Source organism: Primulina tabacum, chromosome 2 (assembly GCF_025594145.1).
Source record: "Primulina tabacum isolate GXHZ01 chromosome 2, ASM2559414v2, whole genome shotgun sequence".
NCBI classification, from domain to species: domain Eukaryota; kingdom Viridiplantae; phylum Streptophyta; class Magnoliopsida; order Lamiales; family Gesneriaceae; genus Primulina; species Primulina tabacum.
The window spans coordinates 20,774,309-20,783,616 of NC_134551.1; positions in this window are offsets into that span (position 1 = coordinate 20,774,309).

Consider the following 9,308-nt stretch of genomic DNA (forward strand, 5'->3'; position numbering starts at 1 on the left):
GCCATTTGAGTTCTTTTAAAAAGAAAATTTTTAATTTTCCGCAAATTTTCAAGAAAGGAGTTTTAGGCCCCCTCACAATATTATCATGCATAAAATTCATAACAATATGTTTCATAGTCTATGAAACTAAATCAAAATAAGCATGACGTAACAATGGATTCCATAATCTCTGAAATCACAATAAATAAGCATGCTACTCAATTCAATTCATATCTTGACTCGACTCAACTCTAACTCTTGGGATCCCGGTGTGAATAAGACGTCAATGTCTGTCAGCTACCCTCCCAATCGGGGTAACTGTACGTCTTATTCCTAGACTTCGGTCCTGTCTATATCGAATGTCTACAATCGGATTGAATCTGATCCGAAGCGTCGATACCACAGAACGTCTAGTTTAGCAAGTCTGCCAATGACTCTCCTATTTCAATGCTTGAATATAAATCTATAAACAAGACATAATCATAATCAAATATAAATAATAAATCTAGTATGTGATTTAGGGAAACTCCAACCAAGTCTGATTCGAGTCGTATCTCCCGAATTCACATGAATTATACCTTTCTCTTCTCGGTCTGATGAAGACGAAGTCTTGTATTCCAATCTGTCCATATCCAAATCTGATAATGACAATCATATAAATACCATATCAGTATATAACTCAATTCAAGACCTGTTCTGATCAATACTCAAATCGGTACATAATCTGATCCATATCTGAACAAGGTACAATCTAATTCATATCAACGATATCATCGAAATCATTACGGAATCTGATCACTCTAAATTAACTAATGTTTCGACGGCATAACAATACAGTTTCGATATCCCCGTCAATCTCAACATCACAGATATAATATCAGAATTCAGTACAACTCATAATCTGAATAATAACACAACTCTGATATAAAATCTCAACTAAATCAACTCTGAAATTCATAAAAATTTCATAAACAGTCTATTCTTTAATCTGGCTTAAGTTATACAATGTCTACTATAGCAGAAACATCATATCTGATTCATATTCAAATCGAACAATATCATGTTTCCAAATCATCTCAAAACTTAATAAACTTACGTCCTTGAATAGCTCGTAGCGAGATTATAGTAGAACAGTGCTCGGATTTAAATTTTGATAACTGGTTGGTATAAAATCTCAAATCTAGCACCACATCAAACTTGGAAGATTTTTGAGGGAATTCTCGTTTCTTGCTTCAGGAAGAATGAGGATTTGGTATATATACATATATATAGATCACATTGCATGTAAGGCACATGGCTGAATGTGCTTACTGCACGTTTCACCGCGGGTGCGGTATTTCTCACACCGCGGGTGCGCTAGGCGTACTGATCATCATCCGAAATTTCAGAAACAGCGACCGCGGGTGCGCTCTGTCTTGCACCGCGGGTGCACTGCCTCTACTGTAGTAGAACCGCGGGTGCGGTCTCTCTAGCACCGCGGGTGCGGTGTCACTTCTGTAAATAATCTCCAACTCTCTGTCCATCAACCGCGGGTGCACTGCTTCTTGGACCGTGGGTGCGGTGACTCTACTGTAAAAATGGCCATCTTTCTGTCCATGCACCGCGGGTGCGGTCTTGTTCGTAGCGCGGGTGCGGTCTAGACTTTATGCAATTCTTCATAATCTCATTCAGTGCCTTTCATTACATGTCATGCATACTCATATCTTTCGAATATCACATCAATGAAGACTAATAAATCTCAAGCCTTACACTGAATCTGATCAATCTAAATCAACTGATGCTTTAACAGCATAACAATGAAATCTCGATAATCCCGTCAATCCCAACATCACAAATATAGTACCAGAATTCATACTCAATACCAGTACAACTCATATTTTCAATATCGGTATATTCAAAATCAGTAACAACACTACTCTGATTTCAAATCTCAATCAATATCTTTCGAAAATCATAACAATTGCATAACCAATCTATTCTTTAACCTGACTTCAAATATACGATGTCTACTGTATCAGAAACATCATATCTGATTCATATTCGATTCTGACACTAACATAATTTCAAATCATGTCTAAACGTAGCAAAACTTACGTCCAGCTGTAGCTGTCGCCAAGAGGATCGTAGAACTGTGCTTGGATTTAAATTCTGATAACTGGTTGGTATAAAATCTCAAATCTAGCCCCACATTAAACTTGGAAGATTTCTGAGGGAATTCTCGTTTCTTGCTTAAGAAAGAATGAAGATTTCGTATATATATATATATATAGATCACCTTGCATGTAAGGCACATGGCTGAATGTGCTTACTGCACGTTTCACCGCGGGTGCGGTATTTCTCACACCGCGGGTGCGCTAGGCGTACAGATCATCATCCAAAATTTCAGAAACAGCGACCGCGGGTGCGCTCTGTCTTGCACCGCGGGTGCGCTGCCTCTACTGTAGTACAACCGCGGGTGCGGTCTGTCTAGCACCGCGGGTGCGCTCAATCTCCAGTAGCAACTTTCATACCCTACTGGCCATGCACCACGGGTGCGGTACTTCTTCACCGCGGGTGCGGTGTCACTTCCGTAATTAATCTCCAACTCTCTGTCCATCAACCGCGGGTGCGGTCCTTCTTTAGGCGCGGGTGCGCTCATGCTACTGTAATTCTTCCACAATTCATGAGCTCAACTGCGGGTGCGGTCCTTTCCTCACCGCGGGTGCGGTCTATATTTCATGCACCACTTCATAATCTCATTTAGTGCTTCTCATTACATGTCATGCATACTCATATCTTCCGAATATCACATCAATGAAGACTAATAAATCTCGAGCCTTACACTACTACCAGTCGCAGTGGCGGTACGTTCTTATTTCTGGATTTTGGTCTAGCTGTATCGAATAATCTACAATAAGAACAGTATCTGTATCTTAAGCACATCGATACACCAAACGTCCAGTGCCTTGGCGTATCTACCAAGACTAAGCCTATTCTGACAATGTGCAATGGGTCAGTGACAAGTCTGTCAAAATCTAACCCCTCTGTCAGTGACTCTTACTTAATAGCTCTCTGCTTTCTACTTCTAATTTAATAGAATAAACATACTCGTTAAAATACAAAGGTATAAAAACAATACCATACAAGTATGTGATTTAGGGAAACTCGAGTTAAATCTAACTCAAGTCGATCTCCCAATTGACATCGATTTATACCTTTCTCTTCTCGGTCTGATGAAGACGAAGTCTTGTATTCCAATCTGTCCATATCCAAATCTGATAATGACAATCATATAAATACCATATCAGTATATAACTCAATTCAAGACTTGTTCTGATCAATACTCAAATCGGTATATAATCTGATCCATATCTGAACAAGGTACAATCTAATTCATATCAATGATATCACGATACAATCGAAATCATTACTGAATCTGATCAATATCAATCTACTGATGTTTTGACGGCATAACAATACAGTCACGATAACCTCGTCTATCTCAACATCACATATATAATACCAGAATTCATAACCAGTACCGGTACAACTCATAATTTGAATAATAACACAACTCTGATATAGAATCTCAACTAAATCAACTCTGAAATTCATAAAAATTTCATAACCAGTCTATTCTTTAATCTGACTTCAGTTATACAATGTTTACTGTAGCAGAAACATCATATCAAATTCATATTCAATTCTGACAATATCATAAATTCAAATCATGTCTAAACGTAACGAAACTTACGTCCAGTTGTAGCCTGCGTCGATAGGAACACAGTACTGAAGTCGGATTCAAAAACAGACGGACGGATTTCTCAAAACTTAAATTTCTCAAGTACAAAGAAGCTTGAGGATTTTCTCTGAACTTTGGATCAATTTCCACTGTAATGGCCGAAGGAATGAAGTAATATATATACCACATGCATGCTAGGACAAGTGGCCCATTTCTTTCTCGCTCACGTCGTACCGCGGGTGCACTCACTTTTGTGCCGCGGGTGCGCTCTATGTATTGATATTCATCAACTTTCCCCGAAGCTTGGACCTCGGGTGCGCTCTGTCTTTTAACGCGGGTGCGCTGACCCTACTGGTACAACACCGCGGGTGCGGCCTGTCTAGCACCGCGGGTGCGCTCAATCTCCAGTAGCACTTTCATACCCTACTGGCCATGCACCGCGGGTGCGGTACTTCTTCACCGCGGGTGCGGTGTCACTTCTGTAATTAATCTCCAACTCTCTGTCCATCAACCGCGGGTGCGGTCTTGTTCGTAGCGCGGGTGCGCTCATGCTACTGTAATTCTTCCACAATTCATGAGCTCAACCGCGGGTGCGGTCCTTTCCTTACCGCGGGTGCGGTCTATATTTCATGTACCACTTCATAATCTCGTTTAGTGCTTCTCATTACATGTCATGCATACTAATATCTTCCGAATATCACATAAATGAAGACTAATAAATCTCGAGCCTTACAACATTGCTACATCAGCTACAGCAAAGGAGGCTGTTTGGATAAAGAATTTCGTCCAAGAGTTGGGCGTAATTCCTAATGGAGTTGCTCCTGTCCCGGTGTTTTGTGACAACACGGGAGCCATTGCCCAAGCAAACGAGCCAAGGTCTCATCAGAAATCCAAACATGTATTGAGAAAGTACCACATCCTCCGAGAGATTGTGGAAAGAGGAGAAGTCTCGATTGACAAAGTCGGCTCCGCAGATAATGTTGATGATCCACTAACTAAGCCTTTACCTGGACCATTATTCGAGAAGCATCATGAATCGATGGGTTTGAAGCTCTATGTATAAACAATCTTTATTTTAATAATATTTGAAATTTTTGTTTTGGCACTTCTTTATCTGTATACCAATGCTAGTTGCATAGATAAAGTCCTTGAATATACAAACAGTAGTGATGCAAACGTGGTTGATCAAGCACCAAAGAAAGCATGGGAGTCGTTGGAGTTGCCCGAAGGACCTATAACGAGGGGACGAAGTAAGAAGTTTAAAGATGCACTTCAAGGACTCATGATGAGCTATCAAGGAAGTCCTACAAGTTGGATGTCTAAATTAGAGGAGGTTGGGAATCATGGGAATAATATTGGAGGTTTTGGAATGTTATTCAAGTGCAATTACCGAAGGCGGAGCGCACCCGCGCCAGTTCAGGGACTGCACTCGCGGTCCATGATAATCAAATTTAAGAGAATATTGCCGAAGCTATACCGCACCCGCGGTCAAGCAAGGATCGCACCCGCGGACGGCAAGCGCACCCGCGCTCCTACAATGACCGCACCCGCGCTCCTTTTATTCGGACTTAGCCGAAGCCACACCGCACCCGCGGTCCAGTATGCAGCGCACCCGCGGTCTATTGTCAACTTCCGTGGCAAAGTTGCTAGTTATCTTCTTTAATGCTTTCTACACTACTTTTTATGGGTTTTATTAATTATATAATGCATTGTAATGACCAAAAACGAGATGATTGAAGATTGATTTCAAATACATTGAGTTCTCTCAATTTTCAAAGCTTTTAGCTTTGTTCTTCACAAGAAGAAAACCAAATCAAACTTATCAAAGATTTTCATCTTTGTGGCGTTTGTCGATTGTTCTTCGCACGGATTATCAAAACAAGTTCTTTGAAGGTTCGTTTGAAATTCAATTGTTTTATCGTTAATATTTGTTGCTAAGTTATAATCGCTTAGAGGTGAATATCACAAAATCGTTACTTGTTTCAAAAGATCGGGACAACATAATCGTTCCTTGTTTGTTATTGAATTGAGGGTGCGATTTATATATTCGTGCTTGCCTTTCATTCGTACGAGGATTCGTATCATTTGGTATCAGAGTTTTGGCTCATTGAATTCAAGTAAGTATCGTTGTTGTTATTTTTCAGATCTGTCTCAAATTTCATTCTGTTTTCAGATCTGTGGTATCCTTTTGTTTCTATTGTCATATCTACCAAAAACAAAAACAAAAATTTGTTCTGCTTCAAGTTTTGTGTTATCCTTTGTTCTATTTTAAGATCTGCGTTATTTCTATCATCTTTTGATAATCCAGAATTCCCGAAAAATTTGTTCTGTGTTATTCTGTCGTTCTTGTTTTTGTGCAATCCATGTGAAACAGTTGCAAGTGTTCACACGTTGAATCTTGTTAGTTTGATAAAAAATAATAATAATATATAGATAAAGATTGAGCACACCTTTGAGAGAACTATCAAATTCTAGTGAAAAAACATTTGAGTGCGAGTGTTATTTCTTTGGAGTGATCGTGAGAATTTGGGTGAGGAAAATCTTTTATTTCTACTAACAATTTATTGTAGGTACAAAATCTGAAATTAAAATGGAGAGGGAAGTAGGAGAGAGTTCGAACCAAGGGTTATCTAAGGTTCAAATGGAGGCGTTATTTGGGCATTTTAGTAGAATGTTGAGGGCCGAGTTGGATCCTTTATATGAGAGGTTGGATAGGCTTGAAGTTAGTACGAGTGAAAATAAATCTAAGCCTAAAGGTTTGGGTAGAGTGGATGAAGAAGAGAATGATTTTGATTTGGAAGGAGAAGAGGAGAGCCAAAACGAGAATTGGGGTAGAAGCGGAAGAGGTAGAGGATTTGGTAGGAGAAGAAGAGAAGCCTTACGTGGTAGGTACGATGATGGGAATAAGGAAGATAATAACATAGGTAGCATTAAGATGAAAATTCCGTCGTTCCATGGTAAGTCGGATCCAAAGGCTTATTAAGAATGGGAAAAGCGAGTTGAATTTGTGTTTGATTGTCACCATTATTCCGAACAAAAGAAGTTTAGGTTGGCCGTGGTTGAATTTGTTGATTATGCACTTATTTGGTGGGATCAATTAGTGACCACTAAGAGAAGATGCAATGAGAGGCTTATAGAAACTTGGGCGGAGATGAAAAACGTAATGAGGAAGAGGTTTGTACCAAATCACTACTATAGAGAAATGTTTAAGAAGTTACAAACTTTGAGACAAGGTGTGAAGAGTGTTGAGGACTACTATAAAGAATTGGAAGTAGTCATGATTAGAGAAAACATAGATGAGGATAGTGAGGCTACTATGGCTCGTTTTCTGTGTCGTTTGAACAGGGAAATTCAAGACCAAGTGGAGCTTAGACATTACTTGGATCTAGATGAAATGGTGCAAATGGCGATAAAAGTAGAGCAACAACTCAAAAGGAGAGGAGTTGGTCGTACCACACAAACTGGGAATACATCAACACCCTGGCGTTCCAACGTTGTTAAACGTGAAGAAAGCAAGGTAGTGGTCAAGCCCAAAGTTGACATTAAACAGGAGGCGCCTAAGCAGGGAATGCAAGGTAAACTTGAAACTCCTATTAATCGTTCTAGAGATATTAAATGTTTTAGGTGTCAAGGAGTTGGACATATTGCTAGCCAATGTTCCAATAAAAGGGTGATGGTGTTGAATAATTATGGGGAGTATGAATCTCATAGTGAGGGAGATGATGGAGAGGATGAAGATGAGATGCCTGCATTAGAGGATCCTGATGAGGGATATGAAGCAGTTGTGGGTGAGGCATTAATGACTAGGCGTATCATGAGTGCCCATGAAACGACCTTGATTTTTTTTTTAAACCATAAATTCTAAATTACTAAATAAAATAATTTAATAATTTAAATCTAAAGTTCATAAAACAAAATCCTAAATCATCACTTAACCAAAACTTCCTAAATTGACCTTTAAAAAGATCAACTAACAATAAATAAAGCATAAAAATATTTCTAATAAAAATCATGAACATAAATCTTTAAATCATAAAACTAATAAGCTAGTGCGGAAACATAAGGGCCCTCGGGTGTGTACTGCTGCACTCGATCGACTCAATCGTCACCGCCTCCAAAAATCATCAAATCCTGCATCATACAAACCTAGTGAGTCTAAAGACTCAACACGTTCTAAACATGGATAGCAAATAATACATATACATTACCATGCATCGAAAAATCAGATTTTTATTTAAAATAATCTTTTGAACATAAATAAACCATTAAAAATAATTTAAGTATAATTAAATCATAAATAGAAAAATCATTTTAAAATAACTTTAAGCATAAATAAATCATTTTAAAAATCATTTAAAAATAGCTTTAATCATCATCATAAATCATATATCATAAAAATCATTTTTATCATAAGCTTTCAATCATATATCATTTTGGGTGAAGTTTGATCCTTGAAAGTGACTAGCTTTTATCCTTTGGTCGACTGCAGTCTTAGCTCCACATGGTCCATGGGGGTGTGCACTAGGCTCCACCGTGGAAATACGATCGTCGGGGCTCCCTCGGGGGCCTTCTCCCATAGACGGACTCCCTCTGGGGCCTTGTCCCATAAATGGGCTCCCTCTGGGGCCTTTTCCCGTAGATGGGCTCCCTCTGGGGCCTTTTCCCCTCACGACATCCCCACAAAATTGTAAGTTCACCGTCCTCAACATAAACGGATCCCCCACAAATCATATATCATATATCATATCTTTTGTCACAGTCAATTCACATCCCTAAAAAATTTTCCTTTTCTTTAAAAATCATAAAATAAGACAGCTTTCCAAAAATAGCATTTTTGACAGTATAATTTGCACAGTTTTACCATAAATCGTAAAAATACATATTATCATCAAAATCATCATAATAATCATAAAATATCATTTAACATTCGTTATGATCCTTCGGGACGCTGCCAAGCGTTTATGAATTTTCCTAAGTTTAAAAAGACTGTTTTGCCTCTGGACGTAAAAATTCTCAAATTTATCCTTTTCTAACTTTTAATGACATGAGATTATTCTAAATAATTATTTAAGCTTATATGAATTTTCTCATAATTTTATTTGGCATAAATCGATGACTTTTAAATTAATATTTAAATAAGACACATTAACGCGTTTTAATCCCGAAATAAACCAAACATTAATATAAAATTTCCAAATTAAAATATTAGTCTTTTAATAATTATTTAAGCTTAAATATAATTTTTCATAATTTTATAAAGCCTAAAACTAGGCTTTTCAATTAACTCGTTAATTAGAATTTCGCGCGGCGATTAAATTCCAAATAAATCCAAAACTCGTTATTTTGATCCAAAATTTTTAACATAGCATTTTTATGATTTATCCTACCCTTCCAAGTCATTAGCTACACCCGTGGACCCATGGATTCAATTTTAGTTCTTAAATTCGAAATATTGACCCCTTACTGAACCACCCGAGCCATCTCCCAATTTACTCGAGCCACGCCCGAGCCATCTCGAGCCAAAACCTAGCCAACCCATCTAGGCACCCTCCTGACCAAGCCCAGCCCATAGAACCAGGCCCTAGCTCGCCCAAACCATGCTGCAACT